Source organism: Entelurus aequoreus, linkage group LG10 (assembly GCF_033978785.1).
Source record: "Entelurus aequoreus isolate RoL-2023_Sb linkage group LG10, RoL_Eaeq_v1.1, whole genome shotgun sequence".
NCBI classification, from domain to species: Eukaryota; Metazoa; Chordata; class Actinopteri; order Syngnathiformes; family Syngnathidae; genus Entelurus; species Entelurus aequoreus.
In genome coordinates this window covers 4031472-4042130 of record NC_084740.1, presented here as the reverse complement: position 1 = coordinate 4042130, position 10659 = coordinate 4031472, and the positions used below count along the sequence as shown (strand labels likewise).

The 10659-nt window shown below is 38.2% G+C and overlaps 1 protein-coding gene across 1 annotated transcript in view; it reads left to right on the top strand.

The window, feature by feature from the left end:
* The first annotated feature begins 776 nt into the window (after window positions 1–776).
* LOC133658166 (hypermethylated in cancer 1 protein-like) overlaps window positions 777–10659 on the top strand; it is a 36019-nt gene continuing 26136 nt past the window's right edge. Inside the window, exons 1-2 of the mRNA XM_062059864.1 lie at window positions 777–1277; window positions 1389–1611. The gene's annotated coding sequence lies outside the window, so the exon portion shown is untranslated. The remainder of the gene's footprint in view (window positions 1278–1388; window positions 1612–10659) is intronic.

The window sequence follows — 10659 nt, the reverse complement described above, 5'->3', positions numbered from 1 at the left end:
TCAGAGTATACACATTGAATTATTTACATGATTTCCAATCCGGGGTGTGGGATATGGAAGGGGGGGGGTGTTAGGTTTGGTTGGTATCAACACTTCTGTCATCAACAATCAGCATCAACAATTGCATCATCAGAGAAATGGACATTGAAACAGTGTAGGACTGACTTGGTAGGATATGTACAGCAAGTAGTGGACATAGAGAGAGATATCAGAAAAACATTTGATTATTAGCAATCCGGGGAGGGTGTTAGTTTAGGGTTGAAGTTGCCTGGAGGTGTACTTTTATTGCGGTTTTGAAGGAGGCTAGAGATGCCCTTTCTTTTACACCTGTTGGGAGCGCATTCCACATTGATGTGGCATAGAAAGAGAATGAGTTAAGACCTTTGTTAGATGGGAATCTGGGTTTAACGTGGTTAGTGGAGCTCCCCCTGGTGTTGTGGTTATGGCGGTCATTTACGTTAAGGAAGTAGTTTGACATGTACTTAGGTATCAGGGAGGTGTAGCGGATTTTATAGACTAGGCTCAGTGCAAGTTGTTTTACTCTGTCCTCCACCCTGAGCCAGCCCACTTTGGAGAAGTAGGTAGGAGTGAGGTGGGATCTGGGGTGGAAGTCTAGAAGTAACCTGACTAGCTTGTTCTGGGATGTTTGGAGTTTAGATTTGAGGATTTTGGAGGTGCTAGGGTACCAGGAGGTGCATGCGTAATCGAAGGCAGATTTGGTACAGCATGGCAACATAAGCTAGCTGCATTGTGATTGGATACAAACTAAAAGTAAAAACAACAGCACTGGAAGGAGCATAATATGACATGAAGAGAATATGAATACTTTTACATATTTAGGGAAAGTAAATTAACAAATACTTTTATCTTTAATTATGATGATGATTTCTGGTTATGTTAGGCCAGCATAAGAAGGTCTTGCTGGTCATGACGCCACACCACTGCTACCAGTGGTGCTCGTACCACAATTTAATGAACCTTTTTTGTCAAGCTGTGAGTCAATTGTTTGAAGATTAGCCAACCTGCTCACAACCTTTGGGGCACTTTTTTTCGTTTTCGGTTTTGTGTAAGTGGCAGGAGAAAAAGCTCTGCTTACAGGGGAAAGTTGTTTGGCATGTATTAACTACTAGATGTTACACCTGCCGCCTCTCATTCTGCTGTGCACTCCACGTTCCTCTCCGACTCTACAATCAACACACCTGACGCTGATGAACCTCCTGCCTTCTTAAGGCAGCGCCGTCTTGCGTTCCAGTGCCAGAACGTAGCTACTTGTGCATGTACAGTAAGCCTCATACGTCTCCAGCTTTCCTTGCCTATGTGCTTCCTCGCTCTTTTGTGGTCCCTCCCCCCGTCGTGCTCACTGTGTCTCTTTTTGTGTCGTCATCCAGCAACGCGTCATCCTCCCCCTGGTTTCGAGCTGTGTGTCTCGTCTCCCACGGATCCCCTCTCGACTCTCTGCTGCCTCCCTGGATCTCAACCCTCTCGCTTGCCCTTTGACCACGACGCCTCGCTCCAGCCCTTAACCTCCTGCCTGTCCCCGGACCTTCGAGCCTGCCTTGCCCTTTCTGGACTTCAGCCCCTGGTCTCAACATGCACCTTCAACACCACCAGGTAACAACCCTCATATACTTGCTAGACATAGTCACACCTTATACATTTGGATTAAGTACACACAAGTCCCGGTCCCCATGCCATCTCCTTACACTAGATCCCACATTTACAGACCGTTTTTGTCAAAAAGTCTGGATTTTTTCTAAGTGTCAAAAAGTCTGAATTTTTTTTGTCAAAAAATTTGGATTTTTTCTAAGTGTCAAAAGTCTGAATTTTTTTTGTAAAAAAGTCTGGATTTTTTCGAAGTGTCAAAAAGTCTGGATTTTTTCGTCAACAAATCGGGATTTTTTTCGAAGTGTCAAAAAATCGGGATTTTTTCGAAGTGTCAAAAACTCAAGATTTTTTCGAAGTGTCAAAAAGTCGGGATTTTTTCGAAGTGTCAAAAAGTCAGAAATGTTTTCGTCAAAAAGTCGGGACTTTTTCCAATTGTCAAAAAGTCAGTATTTTTCTAAGTGTCAAAAAGTCAGGATTTTTTCAAAGTGTCAAAAAAAAATCTTAATTTTTTTGGTCAAAAAATCGTAATTTTATCTAAGTGTCAAAAAGTCGGAATTTTTTTTGTCAAAAAGTCTGGATTTTTTCTAAGTGTCAAAAAAAGTCAGGATTTTTCTAAGTGTCAGAAAATCGGAAATGTTTTCGTCCAAAAGTCAGGATTTTTCTAAATGTCAAAAAGTCTGGATTTTTTCGTCAAAAAGTCGGGATTTTTTCGAAGTGTCAAAAAGTCGGGATTTTTTCGAAGTGTCAAAAAGTCCGAAATGTTTTCGTCAAAAAGTCGGGATTTTTTCCAAATGTCAAAAAGTCAGTATTTTTCTAAATGTCAAAAAGTCAGTATTTTTCTAAATGTCAAAAAGTCAGGATTTTTTCTAAGTGTCAAAAAGTCAGAATTTTTTTTGTCAAAAAATCGGGATTTTTTCCAAGTGAGAAAAAGACGGGATTTTTATATAAGTGTCAAAAAATCGGGATTTTTTATAAGTGTCAAAAAATCTGGATTTTTCTAAGCGTCAAAAAGTCGGAAATTTTTTGGTCAAAAAGTCGGAAATTGGTTTGTCAAAAAGTCTGGATTTTTCTAAGTGTCAAAAAGTCTGATTTTTTTTGGTCAAAAAGTCGGGATTTTTTGTAAGTGTCAAAAAATCTGTATTTTTTTTGTCAGAAAGTCTGGATTTTTTTTGTCAAAAAGTCTGGATTTTTTCCAAGTGTCAAAAAGTCTGAATTTTTTTTGTCAAAAAATCAGGATTTTTTCTTACTGTCAAAAAGTAGGGATTTTTTCTAATCTTATCTTATATCCAGTTCCTCACCAAAATGTAATTTGTGTCACCCTGCTAACCGCATCAGTATTCATACGTTTACTCTGTGAACTGCTGTGAAGAAGGTCATTTAATGAGAGTGTTGCAGTGGTAAAGCAGCCTGTGTGAAAAAGAGCCATTCTTCGATGCTTCTAACCATGGCACCAGCATGTTTCATTGCCAGCAGATGTTCAAACCAAAATAGCAAGCAAACACTCAGTCACTCTCACGGCGGCTTCAGTCCAATGACATGCCGTGTGCGCCTGCCTTTCAAAAAATAAAAAAACGCACAAGTGCTCATTACAATGAAATAAGGCACGTCAGCGTGTAAACGCTGAAGCCATAGAGTTGAGAAAGGAAAGAAATATATATTTTTCAAACCTGCTTTTTTGACTCTACCTGAGCAGGCGCTTACACGAGGTTTCGTATGAAGAAGTGCATATGTAACTGAATTTTTTTGCCTTTGAATTTTGGGAACTGAATTTCTTTTATGCTGACAATTTATTTTCCTTAGCAAAATGAAGTGTTTTAAAATGCAGTGTATAACAGTTCAGTTTATCACAATTCATCAGGGATGGGCAAGCTACTTGGATAAAGTAGTAAGCTACAAGTGACTCTCCATTAAATGTAGCTAAGCTACAGGGGAAGCTATCCCCGGGGATTTGTAGCCAGTTACACTACAAGATACACGGCAAAAGTAGCTACATTTAACGGTATTTATATGTATGGGCCCACATGTGCAATATCAATGTTGATGTAACAGAGTGTACAATAAGGGTCCATTACTATTAACTATCTGTCATTTAGCTGGGAACACCCAACAACTACCTCTAGGGGTCCCCACACCCCACTTTATCAATCAATCAATCAATCAATGTTTATTTATATAGCCCTAAATCACAAGTGTCTCAAAGGGCTGTACAAGCCACAACGACATCCTCGGTACAGAGCCCATGTATTTATTTAGTTTGCCTTTTCTTTGGCCCACTCCTATAATGTTATTCATTTTCTCTGCCTACAGATACAAAAAGTCTAGATTTTTTCTAAGTGTCAAAAAGTCGGACATTTTTTTGTCAAAAAGTTGGGATTTTTTTAGGTGTCAAAAAGTCCGAATTTTTTTTGTCAAAAAGTCTGGATTTTTCTGTCAAAAAGTCAGAATTTTTTTGGGCAAAAAGTCGGGATTTTTTTTAAGTGTCAAAAAGTCGGGATTTTTTTTTAAGTGTCAAAAAATCTTGATATTTTTTAAGTGTCAAAAAGTCTGGATTTTTTCCAAGTGTCAAAAAGTTAGACTTTTTGACCAAAACATTTCCACTTTTTGACACTTGGAAAAAATCTTGACTTTTTGAAAAAAAAGACACTTTTTGACACTTAAAAAAATGATAAATGTATGCATTATCCTGTTATATCTCACATTCTATATTGTGTTCTGGTAAAAGGTTGTCATAAATGTTAAACAGTAAATTTTTGGGGGTCCCACTTTTTTGTATGCGTTTTGAAAACAAATTAATTTCCGACTTTTTGACACTTGGAAAAAATCTCGACTTTTTGACAAAGAAAATTCCAACTTTTTGACACTTATAAAAAATCCAGATTTTTTGAAACTTAGAAAAAGTTCTGACTTTCTGACCAAAAAAATTCAGACTTTTTGACACTTAAACACTCAAAAATCCTGAATAAGTGTCAAAAAGTCTGAATTTTTTTTGTCAAAAATTCTGGATTTTTTTCAAAGCGTCTCAAAGTCTGGATTTTTTATAAGTGTCAAAAAGTCTGATTTTTTTTTTGTCAAAAAGTCTGGATTTTTTATAAGTGTCAAAAAGTCGGGAATTTTCTTGTCAAATATTCGGGATTTTTTTCCAAGTGTCAAAAAGTCAGAATTTTTTTTGTCAAAAAAATCTGAATTTTTTTTGGTGAAAATGTCGGGATTTTTTCTAAATGTCAAAAAGTCGGGATTTTTTCTAAGTGTCAAAAAGTCTGAATTTTTTTTGGTCAAAAAGTGAGGATTTTTTCTAAGTGTCAAAAAGTCGGAATTTTTTTGGTCAAAAAGTCGGGATATTTTCTAAGTGTCAAAAAATCTGAATTTTTTTTGTCAAAATGTTTTTTTTTTTCCCAAGTGTCAAAAAGTCTGATTTTTTTGGTCAAAAAGTCTGGATTTCATTTTAAGTGTCAAAAAGTCAGAATTTTTTTGGTCAAAAAGTCAGAATTTTTTTGGTCAAAAAGTCAGGATTTTTTATAATTGTCAAAAAGTCTGATTTTTTTTCTAAGTGTCAAAAACTCAGAATTTTTTTCCAAGTGTCAAAAATTCGGGATTTTTTCCAAGTGTCAAAAAGTCGGACATTTTTTTGTCAAAAAGTCGGGATTTTTTTTAAGTGTCAAAAAGTCGGGATTTTTTCCAAATGTCAAAAAGTCGGAAACTCATTTGTTTTCAAAACGCTTACAAAAATTGGGACCCCAAAAATTTACTGTGGGACCTCATTTTTATGACTTGATTTTGAAAATTCCTAGCGCCAACACTGAATATGTCTCTAACTGTACGTGTAGCCACCAAGTCTTTGCACCGTCATGAACAGAAATGCAAGGAAGAAGTGTGAGAAAAATGGCGATAGTGTCTGCTTCAAGGTGTGAAAGTTGACATGTGTACTGCCCTGTGGAGCATCACGTGTTGCTGGCTCTGTCTGAGCAGATACCAATATCTGGTATCTGCTCCCAGGCGTCTGCATGGAAGGTACCTCCACTGGACCACCTGGTGCGAGGTACACAGCATGTCACATGTGTGCATGGAAGGTACCTCCACTGGTGCAAGGTACACAACATGTCACATGTGTGCCTGCAACACCCGCAGGAAGGTTGTGTCATTGACAGTGCGAGCGCATGCTTTGTCTCCACTTCTGCGGGGAAAGAGACAACTTTGCTCTCAGTGACACAAACTTCCTGCACATTATTGCTTACCACCAGCAAGTTTTTGCTTGGAAAAAAGAAAAAAAGAAGTTCATAAAAAGTTCAATGATTGGGGTTTATTAGCGCCAGACTGGATTTGTGTTTTGACAAGCTGAAGTTTGAAGTCCAGAGCAGGCCTCAGGAGGCTGATTGATAAGTCAGATAAAGTCTGCAAAGACACCAGCTGGGCTCAGAGGCACACGTGCAATTATATACTCGCTTTTTCCACAGCATGCAAGAAAAAAGAAGCACCGTTTGATTGTTGAGTCGTTAACCCCGTGTTGGACAATTAGAATTTCCACAAATGAGATTTCTTTCAGCTGTGGAATGTGCAAAATGCTCGTCTGACAGTGTGTGCAAAGTCTCAGGTGTTAAACCTCAACACGCTTTCACGTGGCCTGTTACTACCTACAAATGTAACCTCTCATTCCGTCTTGGTGCTTTTCACACAATCCCAGCATCTGCTACAGCTCTGATACTAACTCACATCTGCGGCTTCACTTGCATTCAACGTTGGTGATTTGAACACAAAAAGAACGAGACCATGTATTGTCGATGTGTTATGATGTAAAGGAGGGGTGGTTGAAATGTATAAGTATGTGTCAATGAGAGGACAATTTATGACTGTTCTTAATTTGATCACATGCTATAGTATAACTTTATGTTTTTGTATATATTTAATTTAGGCCAGGGACTATTGAGCTACAATCTGGTGCAGAACATATCTGTCTTTGAACTGAATGCCTCTGTGCATTGTCCCTTCAAATAAAGTGTCAGGTTCAAACACCGATGACATCTATTAAACAAGACAAGAAGCAAAGCAATCAAACAGAGACAGGATTCAATTTAGCTCACGAGGAGAGCGTGTCAACCTGTACCCTTGTACATTGTCGTCCCACGCTCTGACGAAAGGGTTCCACGCCTCCTCCTTTATTTGGGCCTTTTCCGATTACATAGCTGCAGCTGTTTCTAAGGGGGGGGGGGTCATAAACAGCTGCCGCACTCGGTCATAAAGAGTTCAAAGAAAAGGTGCCTGGAGCGGTGTCAGGTTTTCCCCCTCTCTGCTTTGTAAACCTCGGGTCTTGACGAGGTCTTCCTGTGGCTGTCCAATAGATCAAAGAAACCGACACCTCCACGTCGCATCCCATCGGTATCCCAAGCGGTAGGCCTTTTGCTTGACATAAAGACTCAACTAAACTAGAATCTGCAAAATTCACACATGCACACATGTATTAAACCAATAAAAAAATAATTAACGCAAGTATAAAACATGTAAAAACAATTTGATACAAACTACGTCAAAGTAAGAAATGAAATGAAAACATAAATAGCATAAAAGCAACATGGAACATCTTAAACAGTACAGTCAAGAAAGAATATCCTCAATACTTTTTAGATGGAGGCGGGAAAAAGGAGTCAGAGAACGTCCGGAAATATTGGACCAAACCTGGAAGAACGTATCCTAAATAACACAAAAACCCGATGATTCTGAAAGTAAAATAGACATCGATCCCAACTCAATTGGCCTAACCAATGTGAGAGTAGAGGACATAATAGCTACTGTAAACAAAAGCAAATCTAAAACCTCCACTGATCGATAAGGACTAGGAATCAATAGGAAAATGATCAAAAAGGGCATAATAGAAATATCAGAACCATTAATGTACATAAGTAACATTTCATTTTACACAGGAACATTCCCAGACCAAAGTAATACCCATTACTTCACTATAGACCAGTTGAATTACTCCCCTGATTCTTTCAAAGTAAAACAAGTATATTTAACAGCAGATTAGACAAATGTATAAACAAATGTACTTTTCTGTCAGCGAGCCGATACAAACACAGAGGAATGATATCAACATCAATAACACTAGTCGAAATATCTCAAGAAATGACTCACACAACAGATGGTAAACAGTGAAGTTTATGGATCTATTTGATACCATCAATTATTATTAGGGGTGTGGTTTCGAACTGGGTGAAAAGCTACTTAACCAATAGGAAGCAAGACTGTATATATTGTGGTGTACCCCAGGGGTCACTTCTGAGACCCAAAACTGTCTGACCTATACATGAACCCCGAAAGACCTCAAGTTAATATTATTTGCAGATGATCCGACTGCGTTCTGCTCAGGGGAAGTCATGGAAAACTTTGCCGTTAGAAAAACGAACAAACTTAAGAAATGATTTGATAAAAATAAATAATCCTTGGATTTAGGTCAAACTGAAATAATGTTATTTGGAAAAGATAAGTCAAACACTAATAGATGGTGTGGACATTGACATAGTACAGGACAATGCATTTGTTGGAGTTATCATAGATAATAAAATGAAGTACGTCAAGTACAGGCCAAAAGTTTGGACACACCTTCTCATTCAATGTTTTCTTTATTTTCATGACTATTTACATTGTAGATTGTCACATCAAAACTATGAATGAACACAAGTGGTATGTACTTAACAAAAAAAAAGGTGATATAACCGAAAATATGTTTATTTTTCTAGTTTCTTCAAAATAGCCACCCTTTGCTCTGATTACTGCTTTGCACACTCTTGGCATTCTCTCCATGAGCTTCAAGCACACCTGTGAAGTGAAAACCACTTCTTGAAGCTCATGCAGAGAATGCCAAGAGTGTGCGAAAAAGTACCGTAATTTCCGGACTATACGCCGCTACTTTTTCACCTCGTTTTGGTCCCTGCGGCTTTTACGACGGTGCAGCTTTTTTACGGTAACCAGGGGCGCGCACTACAGAGGATGCGCGAGACCGAGGCAGACATCTGGCGCCAGGTAACGAGAGCAAAACAAAGAGTAGGAGAGCGTCAGCGACAGTTTGCGCGAAGGAAGTGTTCATGCAAACACCCTCAATATGGAAAACAAATGGAGAAGTGCATATGATGCTGCTTTTAAGTTAAAGGCAATCGATCTGGCTGTCAAAGAAGGAAATAGAGCTGCTGCACGTACCCTTGACTTGGCTGACGACGCCATTTTGGACCAGTTCTTCTCCGACACCGACGAAGAGGATTTCAGTGGTTTTAGTACGCATGAGGAAGACGATGACACAATGATTAAAGACTGACTACCGGTAATACCGTTGTATTATTTGTACTCTGCACGAATGCTGTTCGCCATGTCAAAGATGTGAAAGTTTGATTGAAAGATTTATTGTTAATAAATGGGACGCTTTGCGTTCCCAAACAGTCATCTCTGTCCCAACAATCCCCTCCGTGGTAGCAGGAACCCCTATATACTACGCTAATTACACATCAAAACGCCTGCGGCTTATAGTCGGGTGCGGCATATATATGGAGCAATCTGTATTTTCCCCTAAATTTAACTGGTGCGGCTTATAGTCCGGAAATTACGGTAATCAGAGCAAAGGGTGGCTATTTTGAAGAAACTAGAATATAAAACATGTTTTCAGTTGTTTCACCTTTTTTTTGTTAAGTACGTAACTCCACATGTGTTCATTCATAGTTTTGATGTGACAATCTACAATTGAATGAGGAGAAGGTGTGCCCAAACTTTTGGCCTGTACTGTATATCAATATTGAACAAGGCCCAAAAACCCCTGAATAAAATATGGCTGCATACTTTGTACTGTTCTGTGGTACCCGAGTCACTGTGCGGCGATATAAGGTAAAGGAGCATGTGCGGTCAAAATAAATTGCGTGAGGAAATTTTGTTTACACGGGATTTATGAGCTTTTTTCCGACATGCTTCGCACGTCACGCAATGTAAGTTTGCTGGTGTCTTGACTCAGGAACATTATCCAGACTGAAGTTGAAACTGAATCTGGCAAAATGCAACAATATGCAAACCTGGAGAGAAACAAAGTGAAGAAACGTATTTAAGGGTTGAAATGTTGGCTCGTCTGATGATCTTTCTCCAGGAGGCCAGACTTCTATTGGGATTATGCATTTTTCCTCAAATAAAAATCTCAAAGATGGATTCATTAATCATGATGGCCGGGTTAATGGCGACCACTGCTCTGCTATGTAACCAGCTGCTTATTGTTTATTGATTTGGTGGATTATATGAAGAGCACCTAAGGTTAAAGTTCACCAGTAATGAGGTCAAAAATCAGTTTTCCACAAATCTCAAATTAGTAACGTGTCATCAAAGAGTAAACATGTATTTCTTTCAATATGCATCATAACAAAAAGGGTAATATTAAAAAAATGGATAGATGTTGATAGTCCAACACATACTGACTGGTATACACACATAATACATACTGACTGGTATACACACATAATAAATACTGACTGGTATACACACATAATAAATACTGACTGGTGTACACACACAATACACATAATAAATACTGACTGGTATACACACATAATACATACTGACTGGTATACACACATAATACATACTGACTGGTATACACACACAATACATACTGACTGGTATACACACATAATACATACCGACTGATATACACACATAATACATACTGACTGGTATACACACACAATAAATACTGACTGGTATACACACACAATACATACTGACTGGTATACACACATAATACATACTGACTGATATACACACATAATACATACTGACTGGTATACACACACAATACATACTGACTGGTATACACACATAATACATACTGACTGGTATACACACATAATACATACTGACTGGTATACACACACAATAAATACTGACTGGTATACACACACAATACATACTGACTGGTATACACACATAATACATACTGACTGATATACACACACAATACATACTGACTGGTATACACACACAATACATACTGACTGGTATACACACATAATACATACTGACTGATATACACACACA